This window comes from Colias philodice, chromosome 27 (assembly GCF_061535455.1).
Source record: "Colias philodice isolate Cphi_HAF_F1 chromosome 27, ilColPhil1 Martin Lab GWU primary, whole genome shotgun sequence".
NCBI lineage: Eukaryota > Metazoa > Arthropoda > Insecta > Lepidoptera > Pieridae > Colias > Colias philodice.
The window spans coordinates 3,425,297-3,453,041 of record NC_143112.1 but is presented as its reverse complement, the minus strand read 5'-3'; the positions used below and the strand labels follow the sequence as shown (position 1 = coordinate 3,453,041).

The 27,745-nt window shown below is 32.0% G+C and overlaps 2 protein-coding genes across 2 annotated transcripts in view; one reads left to right on the top strand and one right to left on the bottom strand.

The window, feature by feature from the left end:
* Positions 1-27,745, bottom strand: part of LOC149476548 (uncharacterized) — a 328,274-nt gene that overhangs the window by 63,856 nt on the left and 236,673 nt on the right. The gene's annotated exons all lie outside the window — the stretch shown is intronic.
* The window catches only part of LOC149476551 (irregular chiasm C-roughest protein-like), a 105,577-nt gene continuing 96,838 nt past the window's right edge, over positions 19,007-27,745 (top strand). Inside the window, exon 1 of the mRNA XM_089711754.1 lies at positions 19,007-19,292. The gene's annotated coding sequence lies outside the window, so the exon portion shown is untranslated. The remainder of the gene's footprint in view (positions 19,293-27,745) is intronic.

Genomic DNA, 27,745 nt, shown 5'->3' with positions numbered 1-27,745 from the left:
CCGGCTTCGCCCGTGGTACATATTTCGCAATAAAAGGTAGCCTATGTCCTTTCTCGGGTATCAAAATATCTCCATACCAAATTTCATGCAAATTGGTTCAGTAGTTTAGGCGTGATTGAGTAACAGACAGACAGACAGAGTTACTTTCGCATTTATAATATTAGTATGGATAAATATAGTTTCAAAAACTAAAAAACAAGCTTTCAAGATAGATATCACTAAAAAGTAAAAAATATAATGATTGCTATAGGAATTAAACAATAACCAATACTATGAATAACTATAATATGATTGTGAAAAAAGCGTGAGGCGCTTTACAAGAGACATGGCACCCCACGCTTTTTTCACAATTATACTATGTATTGTTTATTGTTTAATTCCTAGAGTAATTACGAAACGACGAACGAACGAACGAAAGCACGAACATATTATTAGCCCTTTATCTTATCCTGTTATTAGTGTAAACACTTGAATCCACAAAGTTGTCAATATTGCTCCATTGTTCTGCCAATAACCGGAATATAAAACCGTGGAGCTGTCATACTTTGTACCTTCAACTATATGTAAATTCATACCGCTCTATATATTTTGTCGACCCACTTTTATTTGTGTTATGTTAAAGGTACTTTTTTCACACACTTTTTCGATACAATAGTTATGGCCCTTGAAGACCTCCATATTGTACTCAGCGGGAACACAGATTTAGGAAGCATGTTCCAGTCCTGGCGGAACTTACAGCATACTCCTAAATACTATAAGATCCCAACTGGATTATATTGTTATAATTGATGCATGCATGTGAAAGTGGTGATGGGATCAAAGGTCATCTAATGACTAATCTTGCATCTTGTGACTTGTCATCATCATCATCAGCTCATACATATTTGTTTCTATGACAGGAAATAGGGACACAGGCCCCATTACATATTGTCCAATAACAAAAGTACAATATCTTCTAATTATCATAGTTCAATAAAAATCTATAAAGACATATCATAAACTTAGAAAATAAGAGTCGATCTTAACCGTTTAATAAAACCCTTTTACTTTAAACATAACCTACTGTACCGTATTCGCTTCATTACGAGTTACATACCTTTAATAACATCGAGTACAGATTGTGTATATTATTAAGATAACTAGTAATAATAAATATGCTGAGATACCGGCGTCTTTTGTATCGCCGCTGGTTATTTTCGTTCGGTTAGTATGGAAGGGGCTTTGTTTTTTATTGTTTTTTGATATTTTCTTGTTGTTTGTGATCAATGAGGATAATTGATTGAATTTATTATCAATTTATCTACACAACATTGTGTACATAATGTTCCTATTTACTTTTTATGTTGATAAAATATTAAGTTTGTATAATGTGAAAAGTAAATAAATACTTTTTATTTAAATTGTTTAAAATAGAAGTAAATGTATTAGTCTATAGATATGTGTAAAAATGAAGATGAAAATTTTACTATTACAATGAATAATAAATGAAAGAATGAATATTATTAGAATGACTAAGTAAGCATTTTAATTGATCAACATGATTATTAGGTCGACAGAGTGATCGTTGACTTGACAGATACTTAATAGTTAATACAAAACGACGCATGAAATTCTATTTTTTTATTGCTATATACCAAATACCTATGTAAATAGTTCATAATTAGGTTCTCCCGTATCCAATAAAAGAAATCATAATAATATAGTACTATCAGAATCTTACTTATTAAAATAAAATAAAAAGCCACCTCCATACTTTGAAACAAAAACAGAAACGGAAGCTTGCATCGAATTCGGTTCAGAACTCCACAATCAACCAACAAATATACCTACAACCTTATATTATGTCACGTCATATTATATTTATATACCAGAATATATGGCATGGGAGATTTTTTATAATTATACATTGTTAGTTTGATAAATTATTTAATTGATACAATTTGTAAGTATACCTTAGGTAGATATAGTTCTGAAATTCCTTTTGTATAGGTATTATGTTTTACATATTTGACGGTTTTAAAACCGTTTAATTTATCCTTATTTTAAGTTTTTGTTACTCAAGATAGGATACTTATTATTGTCAATCAGAATATTAATAGGCTTTCAGGGATAGTTTATCCATACTAATAGGTACATATTATAAGGATGAAGAGTTTGTTTGTTTAAACGCGGTAATCTCAGAAACTACTGGTCCGATTTGAAAAATTATTTCTGTGTTATCTAGCCCATTTATCAAGAAAAGCAATAGGCTATATATCAGCAAGCTTATATCAACAGGAGCGGAGCACTGCGGGTAAAACCGCGGAGCACAGCTAGTATCAAATAATCGTATCTATAATATTTAAACTTCTAGTAGCAGGTGTCTGATGTATTGATTTGGCACGGATTTCGAGTCGACAAAAGAGAATTTGGACGTGCTATATTTGTACAATAGGAAACGATCATATAATAATATGAAAGCGATGATATCTTTATTTATTTTTTTCTGGTTCAAAAAACAATATACCTTTTTTAAAGTTATTAGGTATAGATATTATATAACAATTATATTATTATATACAATTATGAAAATCGAGAAGATTTTGAGTCAAAATCGCCGTAATGTCGGCAAACATCGACAATCATTTGTTGGGCCAACGCTGCCCACTATGAATTGTTTGATGAATTACTTGATATTTGGACTTACCTGTAATTTAAATAACAGTTTGAAATATATTTTATTTAAAAGTGAATGAAGCTTACAGAAATGTTTCCTGATTTCCAGGAATAACCTGATATAATTAATGAATACTATAAGCATCGAATCCAATTTCATCCTTTTTCGAATTATTTAATGCATGTTTATTTACATCAGCATAATTAAAAATTAGGTATTCAAGGAATTTTTGTAATTACGTTAAAATTTAATACTTAAATGTTATTTATTTGACATCTTATATATGAAAATGAATCGCAAAATGTGTTGGAAAGCGCATAACTCGAGAACGGCTGAACCGATTTCGATAATTCTTTTTTTATTATATTCCTTGAAGTACGAGGATGGTTCTTATGTAGAGAAAACGTAAATATGTACCACGGGCGAAGCCGGGGCGGACCGCTAGTATAAAATAGAATTATTTCACAAGAGTTTAATAATCTTTTTGCCGAGCTGAAGTTAGGCGCAGGTCCATACCTACTTAAAAAATTAAAATAGCTTCACTTGTATGTTTTTTTTTAAGTAACAGGCTCCTTTAGACTCGATTTTCAATTATGTACTTTAAATAGACAGGTTGAATATACTATGTCCTTTAACCTATCAAGGATAGATAACAATACAATAAATTGAGTTTAAGCATTATTTTTTTTATTTCAGGGTCAATCTGGGAAAAGCGCGTATATCTTATTCCGTACACCTTTAAGGTTCACAATCACTTAACACTTAAAACACACAAACGTACGCGAATTCTTAATAAAATGTGAACAAACCGGAGAATTTAATAACGAAAAGTGTACTCTATAAGCTGCACACGAATTTCCCTCATATTTCACTTCAACAGATGACCTGCTTTTATGATCTCTTTTACGGTTTCACTACAATTTCCGCACTTTTAGGGTTCCGCATTTCGCGTATAAAACCCATCGCGTTATGAGAAATTTCATTGTGAACTTATTGGCTCGGAATTTTTCATTCCGCTGATGTGAGTGATAAAATTTCTTAAGAATAATGCTATGCTAAATAAAGAATGGGATGACGCCATTTTTAAAAGCGTTGGTGTTACTTTTGGATTAATTAAAACAAATAAAAGCAATATATCAACAACTAGCTGTGCCCCACGGTTTCACCCGCATTGATTCGCTCCTATTGGTCTAAGTGTAATGACATCCTATAAGGCATTCCTCGATAAAAAGGCTATCAAACAATGTTATAATTTTTCAAATCGGACAATGGTTCCTGAGATTATCACGTTCAAGCAAACAAACAAACTCTTCAGCTTTATAATATTAGTATAGATTATAGAAATACAACTGTATCTAACTACATTTAAACTTAGCATCAGCACAGAATAATAAAAAGTAGCTAGCGCAGCCTCTATTATTCATATTACGAGGAAATCACTACCTACTTTACTGTAATGTGTAGGTATAACTCTAGTTATCGATACCTTACGATAATATAGTTATCACTACATAGTATAAAACAAAGTCGCTTTCTCTGTCCCTATGTCCCTTTGTATGCTTAAGGCCAGGCGCAGACGACAGACTATCCGTGACGCACTTTTTAGTCTGTGAAAATAGAACCTATGAAATTATATGCAGTAACGCACACGACGCGCAAAAAGTCCGGCGCACAAAAAATCCGTGTAATTCGGGCAGACCGCACCGCGCCGCTCCGCACAAAAGTGTGTGAAAAGAATTGAACGTTTGCTTTTTCAACGCGCGCTAACGCAGACGGCGCACACTTTACACGATTTCCATAGCGTCTACGTCCCTACAGCTCTGCCGACAAAATGATCGAAGATGTGCGTCGTGTGCGTTGAGTCTGTGAAAAATCCGCGACCGACTTTTTGCGCGCCATGCAGACTTTTTGTGCGCCGCAGACTCGATCGCACAAAAAGTGTGCCGTCTGCGCAGGGCCTTAATCTTCTACGCAACGGATTTTGATGTGGTTTTTTTAATAGATAGAGTGATTTAAGAGGAAGGTTTTAGTATATAATTAATTATAAGGTTTTAGACAACGCGGGCGAAGCCGCGGGTGGTAAGCTAGTCTCATATATATAAAAATGAATCGCAAAATGTGTTGGTAAGCGCATAACTCGAGAACGGCTGAACCGATTTCGATAATTCTTTTTTTATTATATTCCTTGAAGTACGAGGATGGTTTTTATGTAGAGAAAACGTAAATATGTACCACGGGCGAAGCCGGGGCGGACCGCTAGTGCTTAATAGTTATGTTAATAAAGCTTAACTTATTTTACCTTATATTGTCTTGATTAAAATTGCTTCCATTTATTTTACATCACTAACAAAGAAACAACATCGTCCAAGCCATTACATCACATAATTAAATTCTCCATGACCCAAAATAATTAATAAAAATTCCATCAATCTTATCAAAGCCTTATAAAGAATAATAATGACGCGTTTCGTCCATTACTTTTAATTATTACGATTAATCCCTCCTATTTACAATTTAATAACATCTCAAAACACATTTGAAAGCATTTTATAGAATTTCAAAGACTCTCCGATATCATTAATCTAATCATTAATGAGGCTAATAATTGACACAAAAAGTTCTATATCTTAGCCGTGTTCCCGAAAACAAAGGAGATACCATCTTAAATTTGTAGTCAATAACAAATATATCGAACCTTAATACAATGGAATAAGGTTGAGATTAGAATGCTTATTGGTTTCCCGCGAAAGTTTGTCTAGATTTGTATAGATAAAATATGACGTGTAATATTTAATATCTTTGGCTACTAGGACTGGTTTTTGACAGCGCAATGGCAGCCTCTTTATAACCACGAATTGATTCCTGTTAATAAAGGCATTTAATAGGGTATCATCTTATGAGTAATATTTATTTTAAATATTAAAATTATTTTAGAATTTTTAAAGTGGTTTACTGGGTTTTTAAAGACGCTCTATTTTATGTTTTAAAAGTCGTAGGCCATTAATTAATTTAGGATTATTGTACATTAAGCTTAATTTTTTTAAGTGTTTTATTCAGCCTTAAAAGATATTTTGTTTATCTCATAAATCGAAAAGGAAGCTTTTAGATAAATAAAGATTATACAAAGTTCTAGGAAATAGGTACTATAAATAGAAGCCAAAAGTCACATTGATGATTAAAAATATGTTTTCTCTAAAATAAGCTTAAAAGGGCATTTTAAGCATTTAAATAAAGATTGTACTTTTATTAACTAGCTCTTCGCCCGCGACTTTTTAGTGTGCATTTTTATATATATATTTCTATAATATACATTTTCTATAGGTATAAATTACTAGGTACCGTCCTATTAATACTATCAACTAGATATTTCTCCGCAAGTTTCGTTGCGAGCTTTTGATTTTTAATTTATTGAAACTATATCTTCAATTTATTTTTCTATTAATTAATAATTTCTATGTCTATTTAACTTAACCACAAAAAGTAACGTCTCAATAAGACAATAAAACAGCTTCCATTTAATTGTAGAGATATAGGTATCTACTAAATATACTTCATTTCAAATTATAGTTATTCTCTCTCATCTATATTACTTCTTTTTATTAAAATAACAGATTTTATTTTTTTTATATATTATGTATTACTATTGTAATTAGATTTTTTAATTATGCTTTCAAAGACTTTTTTTTCATCGATACTACGTTTTTACTACCGATATTATCCTAATAAATCAAACAGCCTCAATGCCTTATCAACCACACAAACAAAAACATTTTAAAATGTTACCATAAACTTTCTAAACAATAAACGCGACAGTCACATAGAGAAATACGTTCAATCGGAAATAGATACGAGATCCGACTATAATAGCCCAATACAGCCTCCACAACGCGTATGAAAATAACCGAAAACAATCCATGCAATCCTGACCTTTATACTCATATAACTACAGGGTAATATCGCGTGAACTTTTTTGGGACCGTAATTATAACTCGTCGCCGTTAAATTTGGGTATATACGACATACGTGTTTACTGTTTATGTATAGACTAGCGACCCGCCCCGGCTTCGCACGGGTGCAATGCTGATACTAAATACACTACAGAAAAACTTTTAACGTTGTATATAAAAACATAGCGGCCCGGCCGGCCGGTACCGCCGCAAACGGTACGCCCCGCAATTTTTAAATCTGTAATATATTCGAAAATATTCACTTAAATCATACGGTGTAAAGGGCCATATAGATCTATATTAAATGAACAATGTATTCAAGGTATTTAATTGGTTAAGGATTAATGCTGTATTGGTTAAAATCGCTTCGAAAATTAGCCATTATTTGTCGTAAAAAGTAAATGACAAAAAAAAGTTATTGTGGGTTATCCTTAAGAGATAGACATATGCCATCGCGGACTTTTCTGTAGACCTTTTTAATGTGTACAATACTTAGTACATTATTTTGATAAAACTCGTAGGGTTCAGCCTGCGTTTGCAATGTAAGCGGATAAAATGTAATTATTTACGACATCACATTAGAAACCTCAAAAATAACAGTACTTCTCCACTATTTAATGGATGTTATTATACATATAAACCTTCCTCTTGAATCACTCTATCTATTAAAACCGCATCAAAATCCGTTGCGTAGTTTCAAAGATTTAAGCGTACAAAGGGACATAGGGACATAGGGAAATAGGGACAGAGAATGCGACTTTGTTTTATACTATGTAGTGATGATTATGTTATAGAGAAAACTGTAAAAGAGATAGATATTTACCATTTATAAAAGGATATGAACACCACTGTGTATTCAAATGCTAAAGTGGTTGGGTGAGGGATCTATGTAACGACTAGTGATGTTCATATCGATATCGATAAATGACATAGAAAAATCATCGATCGATTAATATTTTGCGTTATCTATAGCGGACGAATGAATAAAATTTAAACATATCTACGTTTTTCAGCTTCTTATAGTTAGTGAATTTTATTTGTCTTACTTATAACTTTAATAAATAGAAATTAGATAATTCTGTATTTAATATAATTATCTTTTATGTATTTAAATCGGTACTAATAAAAAATTGTACCATCATAAATGACACACAAAGTTCTTTAATTACTACTTCATAACTGCGTCTATACATCAAGTTTGGTTTTCCACTTGTTTTGAATCAAAGTCAAACTTTCTGGCGTTATCAACGTTAAACTAACCTCCTCAACTTTATAATATGTATATTGTATAACCCGACAATTTTTCGGTCGTGAGCTATTTTATCGTGAATAAAAAATGTATCATCCCATTGTCCCATCACTAGCGATGACCGCAAGTAAAGCATCTATTTCAACACAGATATAGGAACGATATTCTTTCCAATCGACTACATATCGACTAGATACAACACTATCGAGTTACATATCGATACGAATGGATTTTTGTGGTCGATGTCGATGTCGCCGTTATATTTTGGTGAAGAATTTTATTTCGTCACTTAATTATTGACAAGTTAATTTTAGCTAGGATACTTGTCAGAATTAGACTTGCTGAATTAAAAACTCGTGTGGTACTGAGATATAAACTAGTTTAGAATATATTATTGTAGAATAAAACATAATCATATTGTTAAATTTCCTCTGATTATTGGGTTGCCTGGTAGATATCGCTACCTAGCGATAAGGCCGCCCTTTGCTGTTTCTGTAGTATTGTCTTTGTTATGTGTATTTATGTATTTTTAATGCAATAAAGTATAATAAATAAATAAACATAAATAATCGTTGTGTTAAATTTTATCCATATCCCATAATCTAATAGATTAGTGCTTAGTAAAGTAGAATTTTGAAATACATTAAAATCTTTCTGTTTAGGTACACTAAGTTTTTAACAGCTATTAAAAATGTTTTGACGTCCTATTGTTCCAAACGTATTGTAAAAATATCTCAATCTATACTAATACTATAATGCTGAAGAGTTTATTTGTTTGAACGCGCTAATCTTAAGAGCTACTGATCAGATTTGTAAAATTCTTTCGGTGTTCGATAGCCCATTTATCGAGGAAGGCTATAGGCTATATATCATCTCGCTAAGACCAACAGGAGCGGAGCAATGCAGGTAAAACCACAGGGCACAGCTAGTAATTTATAAATTCAAAATCATTAGGTAGGTAGTAGGTACCTACACACCACAACCTCATTTTAGAGTAGATTCAATATTATATTAATTTATTATACTATATTTGAACTCATATAAAATTTAATACATTTTGCATTCATTGAAAGCAAATCACACATAGCAATCGCGTACCATTGAAGTTTGTAGAAAATTCTCGAAGACAAACTTTTATAAAGATATTGACTTTCAGTAATATCGACTTGGTTTTAAACTTGATACTTTAAGAGAGATTGATTGCAGTTTAAAAGCTGGCGGTTAAATTCTTTTCTTTTTATTTGTGTTTATTTTAAGTAACATTTTAATTAAATTGATAGTCTCCTTAGTACAGTGGTTACCGTGTGAAAGCAGTCGGTTTGATTCCCGATGGAGACTGAAATAAAATTACTTAAAAAACCAAAAAAATTACATAAAATTTAATATTATAATAAAAAAGACGTGTGGCACTCGGGGACTGCCGCGGTAAAGCTACTGCATGCTATGCCTTCAAGCCACACCTCCGCGCCCATCGGAGTGGGGAGCGTGAGGTTTTTTCGTTACGGAATTTCTGGATTCGGTCCCCGCGCTCAAGGCCCGCGATAGAAGCTATGCAACTGCTTAAAACTTAAACAATATTTTGAAATTATATATTATGTAGTTACCAACTGACGTTGCAAAATTTAAGATTATCCATAGAATATATATTATGTAATCTTTTATCATTAGGTAAAATTCTGATATCTAAAATTTTCAACCTTAAATTACATCGCTACAACACTGGGTTGACGACGAAGTGAAACTGCGACTCGCACTTGGCCGGCTCTATTTAATTGTTTTAGGGTGCTTTTTATAGTCATCCACAGACTTTCCTTCCTTCCTTATATCCCTTCATAAAATAAATTTCAATTCAGTTCCGAATTTAGCCCCGAAAAACAGAAGAAACGTCAACATATATCTATACTTGATAGATGTATACAACCGTTTGCGGAAACAATTTATGTTAGAAAAAATATAACGCAGCCAAATAAAACCTAATTACTCGTTCCGAACACGTACGTATAGACCGTTATTTTTGCAAGCAACGATTGCAATTTGACATTTATCGTCACATTAAGGAGGGCAATACTCGTATCACAACACCGTCGGCCATTTCGCGCGGGATGAATTCAAAATGGCGGACACGGTGCAAACATAATGTTTCATTATTTCACATTTTTGTTAAGATGCGTTCCATGTTTTTTTTAATGGCTAGTTATGACGGGTAATACTTTTAAATTAAGTTAAGTTTTGAATGGATATTACAGCTCGGAAGCGTTGAAGTTTCTTGTAGTTAGTGTTAAAATTCATAAGCGAAATGAATTTTTACGACGCGGACGTATGAAAGACTTGAAGAAATCCTTACATTTAAAGAAAACAACAGAACATAATGTTTAATTGTTAAGATTACTTTAATTAGAATTAGATAATGTATAATTTATACATAATAATTTGTTTTGATTTTAAAAATCACAGTTACCTACACAGATCTATGGTTTATTTTTTAGCGCGTTATCACAGATTACATATTGATTTTCATAGGAAAACATCAAAATTTCATGATAAACCTGATTAATGTTACATTAAGCGGTAGATTCTAATTCCTAGTTCTAGTATTGATTTCTATTATTTACGTAATTTATATCTTAGTAAGCCCCGACCTCCATTTAATCTTTACGCTTTAATCAAGCCACGTCATGGTTAGGGTTTTGAAATTATACTTTTAAGTTATTTATAATATGTCTTGGCTTTTAATATACCTATTGTTGATGTAAATTAAGCAAGATTTGCTGAATTTTCTAATAAGCGTATTTTTGAAGTGAAAACTTCTTTAGCGGCGTTGAGCACTTTTTCTGTAATGGGTATAAAATCTTAAACTCGCGTCAAGACACGTGACCTGATCGAAAAAGCGTAAGACGGATACCATTCCAAAATATCAAACATGCTCAACGTTAATAATCAAGTTTTCACTTCTGCCGGCACTCCCCCAGTGCAACCCGTCTTTTTTTTATTGTACTTATCTAACTACCTATATTTAATTACCAGACGTCAAAATTTTAAAATGTTTTAGAACGACAACATTGCTTGAATAGTGAAGTTCTTGTGGTCATCACAATCATTATATTCGAACTTTTGATTCTATGATATGATATGTTATGAGTTTAAGAGCAGTGGTAATGTTATAAGATGCGCAGATAAATTGAAGAATCATTGAAGTACTGCATCTATTTGATAAAAAGTTGTACAATTTCAAAACACAACTATTAATAAATTTAAAATTTTAAAGTACCTAACTAATAATTACTTATATAAATCTCTTTTTTGTCTCAACGTTAAGTTTTCTACGAAATCCAAGAAGAGACAGCCCTATCACAGACTAGCTATCATCGCCGGCTTTGTCTGGTTTATCTTTAGTATTAGCATTTAGGTGCTCCAGATATTCGTAGTTCGTTAAGCTGGAAGACAGATTGTCACATTTTGTTTATGTGTCTGTCTGTGTATAACTTTTGATAGTTGGCTTTTAGTTTTGGACACTTGTGCTTGTTGCTAGTGTTGAGTGTTTATTTCTGACTACTTTGAATGGTTTATACAATTATGTATATGAATATTAACTTGTCTAAATTCGCAATCCAAGTTGAAGCTTGCGAAAGTTGGCTGAAGAAGCGACAGACAGACAGACAAACAGAGTTACTTTCCCATTTATAGTTACTTACTTATAGGTATTACCTATCTGCAATTTTGTGTTATATTTTAAGCTATTGCTTAGCTTCTATCGCGGGCCTTGAGCGCGGAAACCGAATGTAAAAATTCCGTAACGAAAAAACCTAACACCCCCCCACTCCAACCAGCACAGCGATGCGATGCTATGCAATAGCTTACCGCGGCAGTCCTCGAGTGCCACACGTATTTTTTTAAATTATCATTAAATACTTATTTCCTAATTATATCCTTGAAATTATTGTTTTTTTTTCTTTCCGATCTGTATACAACTAAGGTATACAATAACTAAAATAAATCACGAATTAATTAACAATATTATCTTTCTGTTTTTGAATTAATCGTAGATGTAGTTATAAATATAATACTTGTAGGTATAGTAATGAAAGGGTCATTCTAGAATTTATAGAAAATTCTTTTATCGCAAAACGCTACGCAATACGCTGTCCTATATAGCAGTCATTTGAAAACAAACGATAGCTCGTTATATATTCCGTTTGGTGCTCACTAAGTCCCTTCGAGCTAACTTTTAGATACGTGCGTAAATGCTTTGAAATAACGCGAAAGTAGAATACTTTTTATTGTAGGTATATCACTAGACTCTCACCCACGTCTTCGCGCGCTTAAAAGTTAACAAATTTTATACTTAAACCTTCTTCAAGATAACTCTATCCTAAGACTCTATCTAAACGAGTAAAAAAGAGGACGCCGAGCACACGTGTCAGAATTTAAACTGCGTTGCAAAATTTCAAAGTTGCCATAATCATCGCCTTGCTCTATGATAGGCCTGGCCTGACCTGGAAAGAACATAATATTTAACCAAAAACTAGGTAGGTACCTACTAACTACTCAACATAATATTCGTAAGAAAATTGATACTCGATTCTTGAAAGTAGTCAGTCGACACAAAAAATGCGATCTAATCAAAAAGCTTGCGCACGATTGACCCCATGCGTACACAAACGTATTGCTTTTGTTTTTGGTGTGTATTATTTACCTCTAAATTGACTGATGTCATACGCCCAGCGCCCAAACATCTGAAGATAGGGACACATTTTTTGATGTAAATTAAATGAAATAAATGAATGGAAATGAAAATGTAAATGGAAATGGAAAAGGAAATGGAAATGGAAGTGGAAGTGCAATGAAATGAAAATGAGATAAAAGACGAAGTCGAAAACTAAATCCACACTTTAAACACGTATAAATATTTCCAAATAGAATTAACAAAAGCTAGTGTATAACTAATTTACATGGGAACAGACTCGAATCCTCTCTAAGTGAACGGATAAATTCTAACCGCGCCTATAGGCCGTTTCCTTTTACAGGCGCAGTGTACGAAATATGTTGCTAGTTGCTACACCTTGTGTGCACTGCGTGGTAACGAGATTGGTACAGTATGTAGATATTTTATAAAAGTAAAAATTATAATAAAACTTCAAAATTACTTAAAAAATTTTTTTTCATCAGGAAGCATTGAATATACAGATTTTCCACAATTTTATATTTAAAAACAAAAAACCCGCTAACTTTTTAGCTAATCGATCTGAACTAATCCAGCCTGGATTTTGTAATTATAACATTATCATTTTATCACTTCAAAATTGTAAATACAAATACAAGCACTATAACACGCAGTCAGTAAAAAAAATCCAGAACATTCCATTTATACTTACCGTATTCGGTAACAAAATGTCTGTTTAAATAAAATATATTATATTTAACAAACGTACCAGTTTTCTTGTCTCGCACTGTACTCAGGTACAATATCGGCAGCTTGGTACATTCAAAGAGATTTGCGCGCAGATAAAATGTGACAGCAATGTTATTTGCATTCGCCTATAAAGATTTGAGCTACGTGAAGGAACGGTATGGTACAGTTGTTGCTAAATATTAATATAACCTGTCCTTTTTTGTTGTCTTGTTTTGTAATATTAACACAATACATATTTTTTAAAGTTAAAATAAATGTGTATGTATAAGACTACCTTACAATAATAGCTTTCGTAGTCAAAAAAAATACGCATAGTTCCAGTTCCCGTGGGATTTTCAGATAATACCTATTCTATGTCCTTACTCAGGTCTCAAACTATCTCCTTTAACCAAATTTCATCCAAATCGGTTCAGTGGATTATGCGTGAAGAGATATAGAGTTACATTCGCATATTTTATAATATTAGATAGGGATAAATACATAATAATACTAGCGGTCCACCCCGGCTTCGCCCGTGGTACATATGAAAAATAGATGTTGGCCGATTCTCAGACTTACCCGATATGCACAGAAAATTTCATGAGAATCGGTCCACCCGTTTCGGAGGAGTATGCAGACTAACATTGTGACACGAGAATTTTATATAATAACTAGCGGTCCGCCCCGGCTTCGCCCGTGGTACATATGAAAAATAGATGTTGGCCGATTCTCAGACTTAACCGATATGCACGTAAAATTTCATGAGAATCGGTCCACCCGTTTCGGAGGAGTATGCAGACTAACATTGTGACACGAGAATTTTATATATAAGATAATATAATAATACATAAAAACATGCAAACAAGGTAGTTACAATTAACAACTAGGAATTTAAAAGAACAACTAGTCGAAGAAATTCCAAAAAAAATAACGAACCAATAAATAAATTAGTTTTTAGTAAACAGGAAATGAATTAATTGTTTTATCAATTTATCTAAATAAAGTAAAATTGCGTGAAACAGATTAAACGCGAAACGAGTATAAAACCGGGTTTTTTGTTAGTCATTAATTAATGTTTTACGACAAATTAATACACACAAATCTTGTAGGTAGTCATTAAGTATTTTATAAAACAAAGATTTTATTAATTTATTAACACCGGACATTGTTTGAAATTAAAATGCAATAATGATGTGCCAAAATACATTCAAAGGTATTTACTAGGTAGGTACTTATCTATATCTATACTAATATTATAAAGAGGAAAGGTTGGTATGTATGTATGTATGGTTTTCACGCATAAACTACTGGACCGATTTTGATGAAATTTGGCACAGATAATCTTTAGACCCTGAGAAAGAACATAGGCTGCCTTTTATTGCGAAATATATGTACCACGGGCAAAGCCGGGGCGGACCGCTAGTTTAAAATAAAAATAAAATAACATTTATTTGCTTAAAACATGGTGCAGAGAGATGTCAAAATATTTTAATTGTTCTTCATGTTTTGCAGTCTTTAACCATGCAAATATTGTCTCAATTTCAATTTTCAATTATATACTATTGTATATAATTGAAGAGGTCCGCCCCGGCTTCGCCCGTGGACCGTGGTACATATTTCGTAATAAAAGGTAGCCTATGTCCTTTCTCGGGTATCAAAATATCTCCATACCAAATTTCATGCAAATTGGTTCAGTAGTTTAGGCGTGATTGAGTAACAGACAGACAGACAGAGTTACTTTCGCATTTATAATATTAGTATGGACTAAATTAAATCACATTACAATTATTAATGGACATATCATTCCATAATAATTACTAGATCATTAAATATCTACATAGTACCTATATCTAGCTTCACTATCACTATTTACCCTATTTAACTATGTCCCTTTGTATGCTTAAATCTTTAAAACTACGCAACGGATTTTGATGCGGTTTTTTTCAATAGATAAAGTGATTCAAGAGGAAGGTTTTAGTAAATACTAAATTCGAATTATAACCAACTTTTCAAAATAGAGCAGACTGTCTTTAATCCGTAGCGCATATTTATTGCATTTTTGTTTTACAAATAGAAACATGTAACGTTAAAATAAAGACTTGTATCAAGATAAGGTTTATTTTTAAATCAACCGGATAAAATCAAGTTCTGTACGCGTGGCGCGAGAACGAGAGGTAAATATGGTTAATCCATGTGTTGGAAAGAGCAATAATATTGCAAAAACGGAAGATTATTAACGTCCAATGCAATAATTTACTATGTGGTACCTACTACGAGATCGTTGATTCGTTTTAGTTAAATAAAAATTGTTTATTTTATGATGTAAGCAGCTGTGTATTTACTTATTAGTTATTCATCAGTATGAAATTTTGAATTATTACACACTTAAAATCATGTATAAAATACAAGCAGTTTCTTTTAATAGGCTCATTTTTTATGAAATGTTAAAATCAAAATATTAAACTTAAATTATTATGCTATTGTTTCTCTCTCTCTGCTATAATATGACAGTCAAAACAACCAACTTTTCAATTACGCGTCATTGCAATACCGTCACGTCATGAAGTAAGGCGACGATTGGGTATCTTTGACTCTTGCCGAAGAAGTTTCACTTCTGAAACGTGTGCTCGTCACAAACGCTATTTTTTTATAGGTATTACTTATTATTTAAAATTATACATTCATATTTTACATGCTTTGTACAATTTATGCCTATAAATGATTGATGTTATTTTATTTAGCCGATCACGAGGTTACATAGTTCAAACTTTTACCCAACTCTAGATAACCTAGTACTTATTTTAATTCAGTATTCAATAAAGATCTGCCTATAAGTGCAGTTCTTTGCCAAGATTGAAACTAACTTCGCAAGTTTTAAAATCGATAGGACTTAGTGAAACTTTGCAGTGATACTTGCCCATTTTATATAAAAGTAGATCAAATATAGCTATATCTCTACTGTATTCGGAAAGAAGAAATATTTATGTTCGTTTATTTTGTAAGCAAATTATTGCGACGTAATTGATGTTGAAAATTATTGAGAAAAATAGGAAAGCTAAAATATTATGACTGATGCATTTCACAGTGCATTTTTACCGAGCAAATCCAGGACGACCAACTATCGAGATATTTATTTTAACAACATACATACAAAACAGGTGACAAACAGGATAGTTTTAACGACACATAAAAATGAAAACAAGATTGAAAATGGCAAAGACAACGCGTATCTCGGTAAATAGGTATAAGATGTTTTTTCTTTTTTTATAAAAATAAAATATAACTCTATGGTACCAAGAGCAATAAGCAACATTATAAAATATCGTTTTAAAATACATAAAGAACATAATATTGACCTCTCACAAGGTTGAAATTCATCAATAATCTCATAATTATTCTATAATGCTAACCTTACTCCGTGACTTCGCTCAGGGCAGTTCAAGAACAAATAAGTTATCTATGGTTCAAAATATAGAACGACAAATTCTCTATACAATTATTACGTCACACTATTTCATCCTTTAAGTACCACATAATATTACTAAATACTTACTACCTACGTCATAATATACCTACATAATATTTATAAGTTTTGTTCCGCAGCAAAAGTTTTTTGTCCCTCTTCAATATTCATAACAATTTTGGTGAGAAAACACACCATCTATACATAAAAATAAATAACCTCGGAATATAATATAAGTAAGAGAAAAAGCTGCAAAACGTCCCAATCCCAAACCTACATAATATCATATTTCAAAATTTCATGAACAAGATTACGCTTCAATGGTAAACTACGTCTGATAATAATTGTAACCTCCATTAAATCGCCCATTTACCTATATTTTAAATGTTAACCCTTAGCAGGTATCGTGGGTCAAATTTGACCCAGAAGCGAACATTTTCGGTTATAATTCTTTTAATATTTATGCAACGACTGTGCGCTTCTACGTATTCTCAGTACGTCACTAGCTGCGGCGGGGGGTGGAAGTGCAGCGCTGGGACTATCTTAGGAGTGGAGGTAAGTAGCTGTCTGGGTCACGTTTGACCCACGACACCAAATAAGTAACTTTTTTCACTGAGTGTAATTACGTACTTTTTTGTTTTAGTGTTTATTTGTACTATAATGGCGGCTTTCTGAACGACAGACAAATCGAGGAGTTGATATAGACGACTTAAGTGATGATTTGGAATCGGAAAATGAAAGGACACCAAATATAACCCAACTTTGTGACGACGAAATCATCGACGACGATCGAGACAGTCCCTAACCTGTTAGTTGCTCAGAAGACTGTATTGTGACTTGTATTTTGGAGTAAGTTCTGACGACAGTGAAAACGAAGAGGAGAATACGAGAATAAGAGAAAATACGAGAGATGAGAGCGAAGAAGATGGTCAGTCAGAAGTCATTTTGGTTTTGGTTGTCATTTTTTTTATTTTATGCTGATCTCAGAAGTAATTTATTTTTTTGTTATTATAAAGACATAAGAAGTGCCATAAATATCTTTTACTTAAATTTTTTCTTACATTTCTATTTTTTTTTATGTTTTAAGTTCACACTAACCAAAAAGTGCCAAAAAATAAGGTTATTTACAAATGCGTGTAAAACATAATATTTTTTTTATATTCTAAAATTAAACAAAGTTAATTTTGTAAAAAAATATTTGTTTATTTCATAACTAACCATATTTTATACAAATTATAAAAAATCAACGTTCTACAACAGATTGTTTGGTATGGGTAAAATTTGACCCACGATACCGGTAGTGTTGCCAAAAAAGGCGATACCAGCTAAGGGTTAATTAAAAATCAGCGCGCGCAATTTGTAAAAAAAAAGTAAAATTTTATTCATGATCACAAATCATGAAAATGCTGGCAAAAATTAAGAAAAAAATACGACACCAAAGAGGTTGCATTCACGAACACCGTGGGCTAAGAAAAAAAAATAAAATTTGAAAATAGAATCACCGCAGTTCATTCAAATTAATATAAACATTTGTTGTACCTCTGTGCTTAATGTAAGGGAAAAATTTCTAATGCCGTGTACATTGATAACGCGTCGCGTCTACCTTGTTTTTGAAACTCTGCAGTGTAGTGCGAGCGGGACGGCGATATACAACCCTCACATGTGTGATAGAGAGATAAATGTTATTGCACCGGTAGTAAGGAGTGAAAGAGATCAATAATGAGAGGCACGAGGAGTTGAAAAGGGATTTCAGATTAAGGTCGTTTTCGAGTCAAAGATTAGGTAGGTGTGAAATTCATAGAGATAGCTGTCTTAATTAGGGGCAAAGAAAATTGCGGTTTTAACGATGTTATTTTTTTTTATTTTCTTTAAATATAATGTTTTATAAAATAAATTCTGCACATGCTAATTTAACTTTTGGAATTAGGGTTTAGTTATTTGGGTTCAAATGTAAAAAAAAATAATAATATTAGATTTATTAGTATCGCACTTTTGTTACTAGTGAATATATTTTTTTCTGACAATATTTTTCGTTACGTTATCCAATTTCATATTTTTTATTCTCGAATCAATCGCAAATTAACGGAGCAAGTATGAAGGCGTACTATACACAAAGAACGAATTACTTTTAGTAAGCCGCCTGTATAGTTAGTTTCAATAACTTTCCACATAATTAATTAATTAAATCTTAAAGCTTACGGCTTCATGACGTACTAAAAATAACGTCTACTTTTTATCGATTCTATGACAGCCAGCCTGGCCAGGGCAAGCGGAGCCTATTCTACACCCTCAGTCACCGGCCGGGCGCGTAGTACGTATGATAGTGTGTTTCGTTTCGCGCCAAGCGCTCGCGATACGCGGCATTTTGAATTTTCAATTTCGAACGTCAATCGAAAATTTATTTTTATCGGTGGCCAGTGCTATGAATTATGTTATTGATATAACCTATTTGCTTGAGTGACTAGAAAATTATGGATAATGGTGGAATTTTCGCGGTTTGTGCCGTTTTTCCTGTAGGGCATTGTGTTTTCTTTGTACAAATTGTAAAGTGCGTAATGTTTATGGATTTTGTGGACTTCTAGGTGGAGGTAAGTTTTTATTGTAATTTTGTAAAGATAAATTGCTATAGAATACACATTCATTTTTAATTAAAGACTTCAACTGAAAATTTGTAGAGAGCTTCAACAAAATGTAAACGAAAAAGGTTTTCAGAGAGCTTTTTAAAGGCAGGAAATCATTAAAAAATGCTACGTAATAAAACCTTTTTATGTTCTTATTAGAATCAGATACATAAATGGATAAATAATAAATATAAAGAGTTATTTAATAAATAAAGTCGACGTTACAAATTTCACATGTATCAATGTAAAATGAATAACTACCTACCTACCTACTTATTCCAATGCTTTAATAAGTCATGAATAAATTAGGTATTGATTTCTGGTAGGTGTTTGTCATAATACACGTGTAATTTCATACTCAATACGTTTATCGTCGCACTAATATTGTTAATTTTTGTTTGTTTGTTTCTCAATTACAGATTTATAAATTAGTAGGTAACTAGACTAGATAGGATATCTAAAATAAAATAGCACAGATTTATTAGCATACTTTATATTATTATCTTTCATAGATTTTTTAATATCGTAGGTAATAACGTTTTCGTAGCAAGGTTAAGTGAAACGTACCTGTGTTATTACTTAGCAAATAAGTATTAGCGTAGAACTTGAATATTTAATTATGTATTTAAAGCTCTTTATGTACCTAGGTATATAATATAAAAATTAAAAACTAGTTGTGCTACGCAGTTTTACCACAGTATTACAATATTTTACCCTCAATACTCCACTCCTATTGATCATAGCGTAATGATATAAAAGTATTATACCTAGGTACCTAGTTTAGCCTTTTTCAATAAATGGGCTATCTACCACTGAAGTAATTTTGCAAATCGGACCAGCAGTTTCTGAGATTAGCTCTTTCAAGCAAACAAATAAACTCTTCAGCTTTATAATATTAGGATATATGGGTAATTCTATGATAAGAGGTGACTACTACGGAAATCTATGTAAAAGTGTTTTTTTGATCTATGCATTGCTTTTTTGTGCAATGAATCACACCACTTCAATGCCCTTTATTAAATAACATTACAATTAAATATCCAATTAAAGCATATTTTTGTAAAATTCGTTATAAAATGTAAAAAAGTCCCTACCCTGGCCTGTCCCCTTACCGGTTTCAGCTTAACTAACATACAATACATTCACTCTTTATATTATTTGATAAAGCAAACTATGTTTACCTCAAATTTAAGTAAATACACTTAAATGTTATTAAAGAAAAATTCAACAATATTTGTTTATTTTCAATAATTTTTAAACTTTATTTTTGTCCCGCTCTTTTTGTGTATCTACCCTGGAAATATTCGCACCGCCGCTGTAATATAAAATATCAGACGGCCATATTCCCTAACGCGCTGAGCGACATGTAACGACGTGAAGTTAGCAATACTAAGCATAGAAACGGTTAGATCGACGCCATTTGACAGTTGTTCCGACGCGTTAGTGCGGTGTAACGGTTTCGCAAGGTCATTGTGTCTCTCCACTGGTAAGTAATAAAAGTTATAATAATCACTTAATTTATTTGCATTTCCTGTCCGAACTTAGTAATACTGTAATAGTCAAAGCTTGCTTTATTATTAACTAAAACATTTGTTTTGTGAATCAAAATAATTCATTATGTCATGAAAACGTCTTTCCCCTGGCGTATTTCCCCTGGTGAGATTAGTGCCAGGGAAGAGACTTACTGACCAGGGGAGATAATATGCATCGTATTTATACTGTTATCATTATTTGGGAATCTTCGTTTATTCTCGGTTTAAAACCGTTAGAGTGAAATGACAGATACGGGCTTTTTAGCCAAGTAACTGCCATTTGAGACTTATTTAAGTAGGTGTGTTGTGAGGTGTTTCGTCACTCTGCATAAACTTTCGCACAATCCTGCAAGTGTTTAAAATGGCTGCTTTTTGTAGATTAATATATGTGTTATGTGGTAATTCTATTAACTTCAAACTGTGGTGTTAGTATTTAGGGACTATTCCTGTAGTGGAAATAACTATCGGTACTATGTATACTTTACTAACATTCCATAACTATTCTGTTTATTTCTTCCTGTAACTCTGTGTATTTATTTATTTTTTCAGTGATGGTTTTAAGTAGGTAATGTGAATTAGGGACTGCAATATCAATAATGTATGCTGGTTTTTTGTTTTTATCCTGAATTGTAATATTGGGTCTGTTGTAGTGTATCGTTTTATCTGTTAAAATTGCTCGATCGTAGTACATTTTGTGTGTGTTATTTTCTAATACTTGTAGTATGGTGTGTCTGTGTTTTGAATGAGTTTATATTTGAGTGCTAGCTTTTCATTATTATTATTATTGTTTTAGATTATGGCACCACCGAAAAAGTTAACACGTGAAGAAAAATTACAGAAGAAACGTGAAACAGAGAAAATACGATATCAAAAGATTAAAAATGATCCAGAAATGAAGATGAACATTGCAATCATTTTAAGCTTGGTGTTATGACATACTCTGTTAATAAAGAATAACGTCTCCAAGTCGAGGATATTTACGGACCGGATACAGAGTCCGAAAATGAGACTCCATTTGACATTCAAAAAACAATTACTCCAAAAAATGGCAAACACCAAATAATAGATACTCAACAACCGTCGACATCCAAAAAAAATACTAAAGAACGGTGACTTTATTCTAGTCAACTTATTAAATTAGGTTTGGAAGAAGATGACGAGATACAGGTCGTTTTTTGTAAAATTGCAGATAACACTGGAAAATTATTCAAAGTTGACGAAAAAGATGTATCATTCATCTCAGAAAGTCAGGTTGTTGAGACACTACCTACGCCAAATATTGTTTTGAAAGGGCAGAGGATGTTCTACTCCTTCAAAAAGTCTGTCAATGTGTTTGAGAAAGCTTAACAATTTTATTTTTTGTTCATATAGGCAAGAGCATGCCTTTAATTCGTTATATTATATTTGTATTTTATAATTAAAACATATTCATTTATTTTCGTTTTAGATTTGAAAAAAAGGCAAGGAAAGGATTTTTTGTTCATATAGGCAAGAGAATGCCTTCAATTTGCTATATTATAATTGTATTTTATAATTAAAACATGTTCATTTATTTTCGTTTTAGTTTTGAAAAAAGGCTGTATAAAATTAGTGATAAATAATTATTAAAAGTCTGATTTATGATTAATACGATACCTAGCCTGATTAATAAATAAATACATGTGATAAAAAATGTTGCCTGATTATAAGTTTCAAGTACAATCTTCTTTTATTGCTTCTAATTCTCTCCCCTGGTCAAATACGTATCTACCCTGATCTTCATGTCTCTACCCTGCCTGATGTATTTACCCTGGCCATCAAAAAAGTGACAAAATATCTATAAAGTAACTTGCCCTTACGTGAATAGATACATAAACGGGCCAAAAGTCATGATATATATGTTTGATGGAAAAACTCCAACTTTTCTCCTTAGCCGTCTCCTCAATAGATGTAAAACCTCTTATTATAGAACTACCCATATAAATACTAGGTTTACAGTTAGGTCATAACGTTAATACCAACATTACGAGAAGGAAATGTGTAACTTAATTGCTACTTGAGCGTAGAAAGCTAGTTTTTGAACTTAACTATGCAAAATATTACTTGGTGTCTTCCTTGTGTTATATTTATGTTTGTACTCTTTACTAGTTATTATAGGTAGGTATAGGTACCTACTTAGCTACGTTCCAAATTATATTATTACCTAGGTACCTCTTAGGTCTACGTGTTTATGATAAACATTTCATAGATCGATGGATTTAGTATATTTTAAGTTTTATGTACCTAGGTACCTACATTATTATTAGAGAGAGATTATTTGTAGAGAGCTTCAACAAAATGTAAACGAAAAAGGTTGTCAGAGACTAGGTCACAGATAATATCGATCTAGATTTTATATTAATTAAATATTAGATAAAAGTAAAAAAAAAGCAATGATACATTTTCTTAAGAAAGAATACAAGTTATAGTTTATACCCAGGTAGTTAGGTACGACCTAAAGAGTTATTATAAGATATACCTACCTACTTACCTTCTACCTGCCAACACCATATTATTATTATATCGAAAATTACACCCTTAATAAACCACTTGAGCATACTAATTATAAATTATTAATAAATAGGTAAACACCGCTTCAGCCCGCATAAAGCTGTTTTTCAGGATAACGGCAAGTTTATTCAATGAATTTTCGTAGGTACACGTACACGTACCCTTATTTTAAAATTACCTATACTAATATCGTATTGAATTATTTAACACCTAGCCATACATATAATTTCTCTTTATTCAAAGTATAAATTCACAAATCGATATTTATAAGTTAAGTAACCTTACTCGTATACCTATTTCATTATACTATGTACAGGTATATTCTGTAGTCAGTCTATGATGGGTTGTATTGGAAAAAGGTTCGTCTAGACTTAAAAGCTGAACATGATTTGAAAATCGTAACTACAGAATTTCTTGCCGGCATTTCTCTGTAGTATACTAACTGCTTTCCCGAACCGGTGGTAAATGGTAAAACTATTTCAAGACGATTCAAAAGTGGTAAGTAATTGAATAATTAATGAATGTTTTAGTTTGAGCTTAAGTGTTGCTTCTATGTTATGAAGACTCAAAAGTGCTTCTAGAAGAAGTCTAATTGAATAAATAAATATTTGAGTTCGAGTTAAAAGCTTCAATGGTTTGATTATTATTGCCAACAGGTTGGCTACTTACCAACAAAGGGCGGATCCATAAATTTAAGTGAACCTTGGCAGTATCTTTGCTTAAGCATCAGACTGAAGTGTAAAAGTAACTTATTTGTGCCTTTTGTTCAAGTAATTTTGGACATTGGATTTCGATGGTGTGTTTGTAAAGAAATGTGGTTGGTAGTTTTTTTTTATTAAGCTATTGCATAGCTTCTATCGTGGGCCTTGAGCGCGGCGACCGAATGTAAAAATTCCGTAACGAAAAAACCTAACGCCCCCCACTCCGACCGGCACAGCGATGCGATGCTAAGCAATAGCTTTACCGCGGTAGTTCTCGAGTGCCACACGTATTTTTTTTGTATTCGAATTTTGCTTTATACGTAGGTATCGTCAATAGATAGCGGGATAGGAGCTTTTAAAGCTCTTTAGCATTAATATTAACTACTAGATTTCCGCCCGCGGCTTCGCCCGCGTTTTCAAAGGAAAACCCGCATAGTTCCCGTTCCCGTGGGTTTTCCGGAATAAAACATATCCTATGTGTTAATCCAAGTTACCCTCTATATGTGTGCTAAATTTCATTGTAATCGGTTCAGTAGTTTTTACGTGAAAGAGTAACAAACATCCATACATCCATACATCCTTACAAACTTTCGCCTTTATAATATACATATATATATTAGATATTAGATAGATATTAGATATTAGATTAGATTGAATGTGTAGCACTATATTGTAGACAACTCGAAATAAAATATTTAACTTCAAGTTTGCTTTTTTATAGTAGGGAGGTATCCTTTGCATTGATATTACAAATCTATATCAATGTTCTTTGTCAAATACCAATAACTATCAAACTATCATTATAACAAACACCTTCAAAATTGGCTCAGTGGTACCTACACGTAAAGACGTAATCACTATCATATATCATAATATATTTAACATACTTATTAGCAGAGATAAATAACCTTCCAAACCGTTAAAAGGGTATAAAATCTAAGCAGAACTCTCAAGGAATTCACGAGTACCTTATCATCCATCAAGCTTCTACAAATATTTACCTCAGCCGGGAACGGAATGCCAGTACTCTGAAAGCACCCTTGTTGTTGCATCAATCTTCTTGTGATAGGTTTGAGCAAACAAAGTTATCGTTCGTTTAACTTTTGTTTAATGATGATATAAGGAGAGGCTTGCTTCGTGTTTTAGGTAATATCTCTCAGTTGTCTGGAAGAAATCGCTAATTGAATAGAAGACTTGCTTAATCTTTTAGGTTATTTCTGTCTACGTCTTTGTCTAGTACGTATGGTTGTCTGGAAGACCGTCCTTTGTTTTAATTTATAATTAGAATCAGTTATATAGTTTAGTTAGAGCAATAAAGTCTTAAAATAAATAAATACCACTAAAGTAAATTTCTGAAGTTACTATGCTTTTCAATTAAGAATAGAATCCATTCATTATGTGACTTTTGAGGTAATAATTTAAAGAAATGAATAATCTAAGAAGTATGTACTAACGTTAGTATTCAATTTTGATGTAAGATTCCCGCTTAATATATTTTGATGTACGTATACACGTATGTTTTCAAAGGATTTATAACGATTCAACCAAATTCATGAATGAAAAGTCAATTGCATTGAATAAATAACCAGAATCTGTTTCATTCCTATAAATCACACAAGTACATTACCTACTTTAAACAATTTATCACAATAATTACTGATAAAATTAATAACGTTAAATAATGTCAAAATTTATACACCACGCTCGATATGTTTTGATACTTGAATAAATTACGATCAAAACGAGTTATTCCGTTAGGGCCGGTTTTAATTAGGCTCATTTGAGTTATCAATTTATATCGGAAATACTGGTTTTGGCCTGATTTAAACCTTGATCGATTCATTTGTAACGAATATCGTATTAAATTTTAACACTTGGATTGTTTGTCGGTCATCTATTTTGACCGCAGTTTTACTTACGCGACTGGATAAATACGCTTTCATCAAATGGATTCAATATCTTTTTATATAAAAGAGTAAAGAAAAGAAAAATCTTTAAAACATGTAAAATTTCAAACTATCTCAAGTCAAATCAAATTCAGAAGTTCTGTATGTTAGTTGCAATAGCCTGTGTGCGAATAACTTTGAGCGAACATATTATAATTTTTACTTATTTTTGTTACTAAAATCACACATGTTATTATATTGACCTTTAATGACTAACCTGGATTCCAATACACGTATTGTGATGAAACATTGATACATTCGACTGATATGCATTGTACCTACTTGACTTGGGGCTGATTTTTCAATCCTTGTTAAAACTTATTCGTCGAATAACGTTTTAAACTACAATTTCAAAAATGTATTCTAATTGCCCGTATTTGACAGTTTACAGGTGACATTTTAATACTATCGTGTAATACTTAATTGAACGTAAGTTTTAACCAAGGATTGAAAAATCGGCTCAGTCTATCTTTTTTTAATTTCAAGCTTTCCGTTACACCTAGATCGAACAGTGTCTATCCATTAACTATTACAGAACTACCGTGAATCTAATCTTATATATCGTAATCCCTATCATTATGTACTGATGTAAGAACACAATCTCCCAGCTATCTAGTGCTCTACTTGACGTAAAAAACCAATCAACTGATATAGTTTTATGACATAAATTATATATGCCTTGAAGAAATGTTGTCATGAAATATGGAAAACCTATAATTATTATAGTTTTATCGATGAAGTAAGATAAAAAGCCTTGAATTTTGTTCCCGATAAAATATTGTGTATTTGTCTTGTAAAGTTTATGGAAAATTGGCTTTTATTTGAATTGCATTAAAACTAGATTTGCTTTTTGTATTTTTCGATGTTTAGAACACTGTTCAATGACGATGATGATGATGATTAAGATGGTCTCTTTGTAGGTATATTATTTATGTAATCTATGAGTACAATACTAATCTAATTAGTTCAGCAGTCAGCTGTTTTGTTCAATCAACGGGCTAATTTTAACATTTCGTATTATGCTAGATATTAATATTTAAATATTGATAACATTTCTATAAGTGCCATGAAAACCTATACTAGCTTGATTGACACTAAACAATAACTTAGCGGAATCATAACATTTTTAGTTCAGGTATAAAAATGTACTTGAAATTATTGAATTGGAACTCATTATGTCGTCTTTAAACGATCATCATCAGTTAATAGAAAAATTCCAAAAAATATTCTTAAAACAGAATGATAATCAAAATTGCATAATCCATTCGTTAGAGCACTGCAAATAATCATTTATTTACATAAAATTAATCGTCCAAGGCCCGGCTCGCCCTTGACGCCACAAAATAAACAACGGTAGCACCACACCTGTTGGTCAATTATCCCAGCCTGAGAATCTCGACAAAAACTCGTTGTAACTTTCAACGTGACCGCTCCTACTATGGGAACGTTGTAATTCGATTGTAAGTGCTTCGAGTTTCGATCGAGATAGAGCTTTGTTTAGCTGCTTTGTTAGAAAGGTGTTTTTTAGTTAATTACGTTAGTACGTTTTAAATATCGTGAATTAATATTTGTATTTTAAATATGCGTTAATAAATGTTATTTCTGTTTTAAGTGAATATTTTCTTATAGCATGTAAATATTAGGGCATGATACATAGTACAACTTGTTATATCAATGCTTTATTCCAATAACATCAAATTGACTGTGTAGTG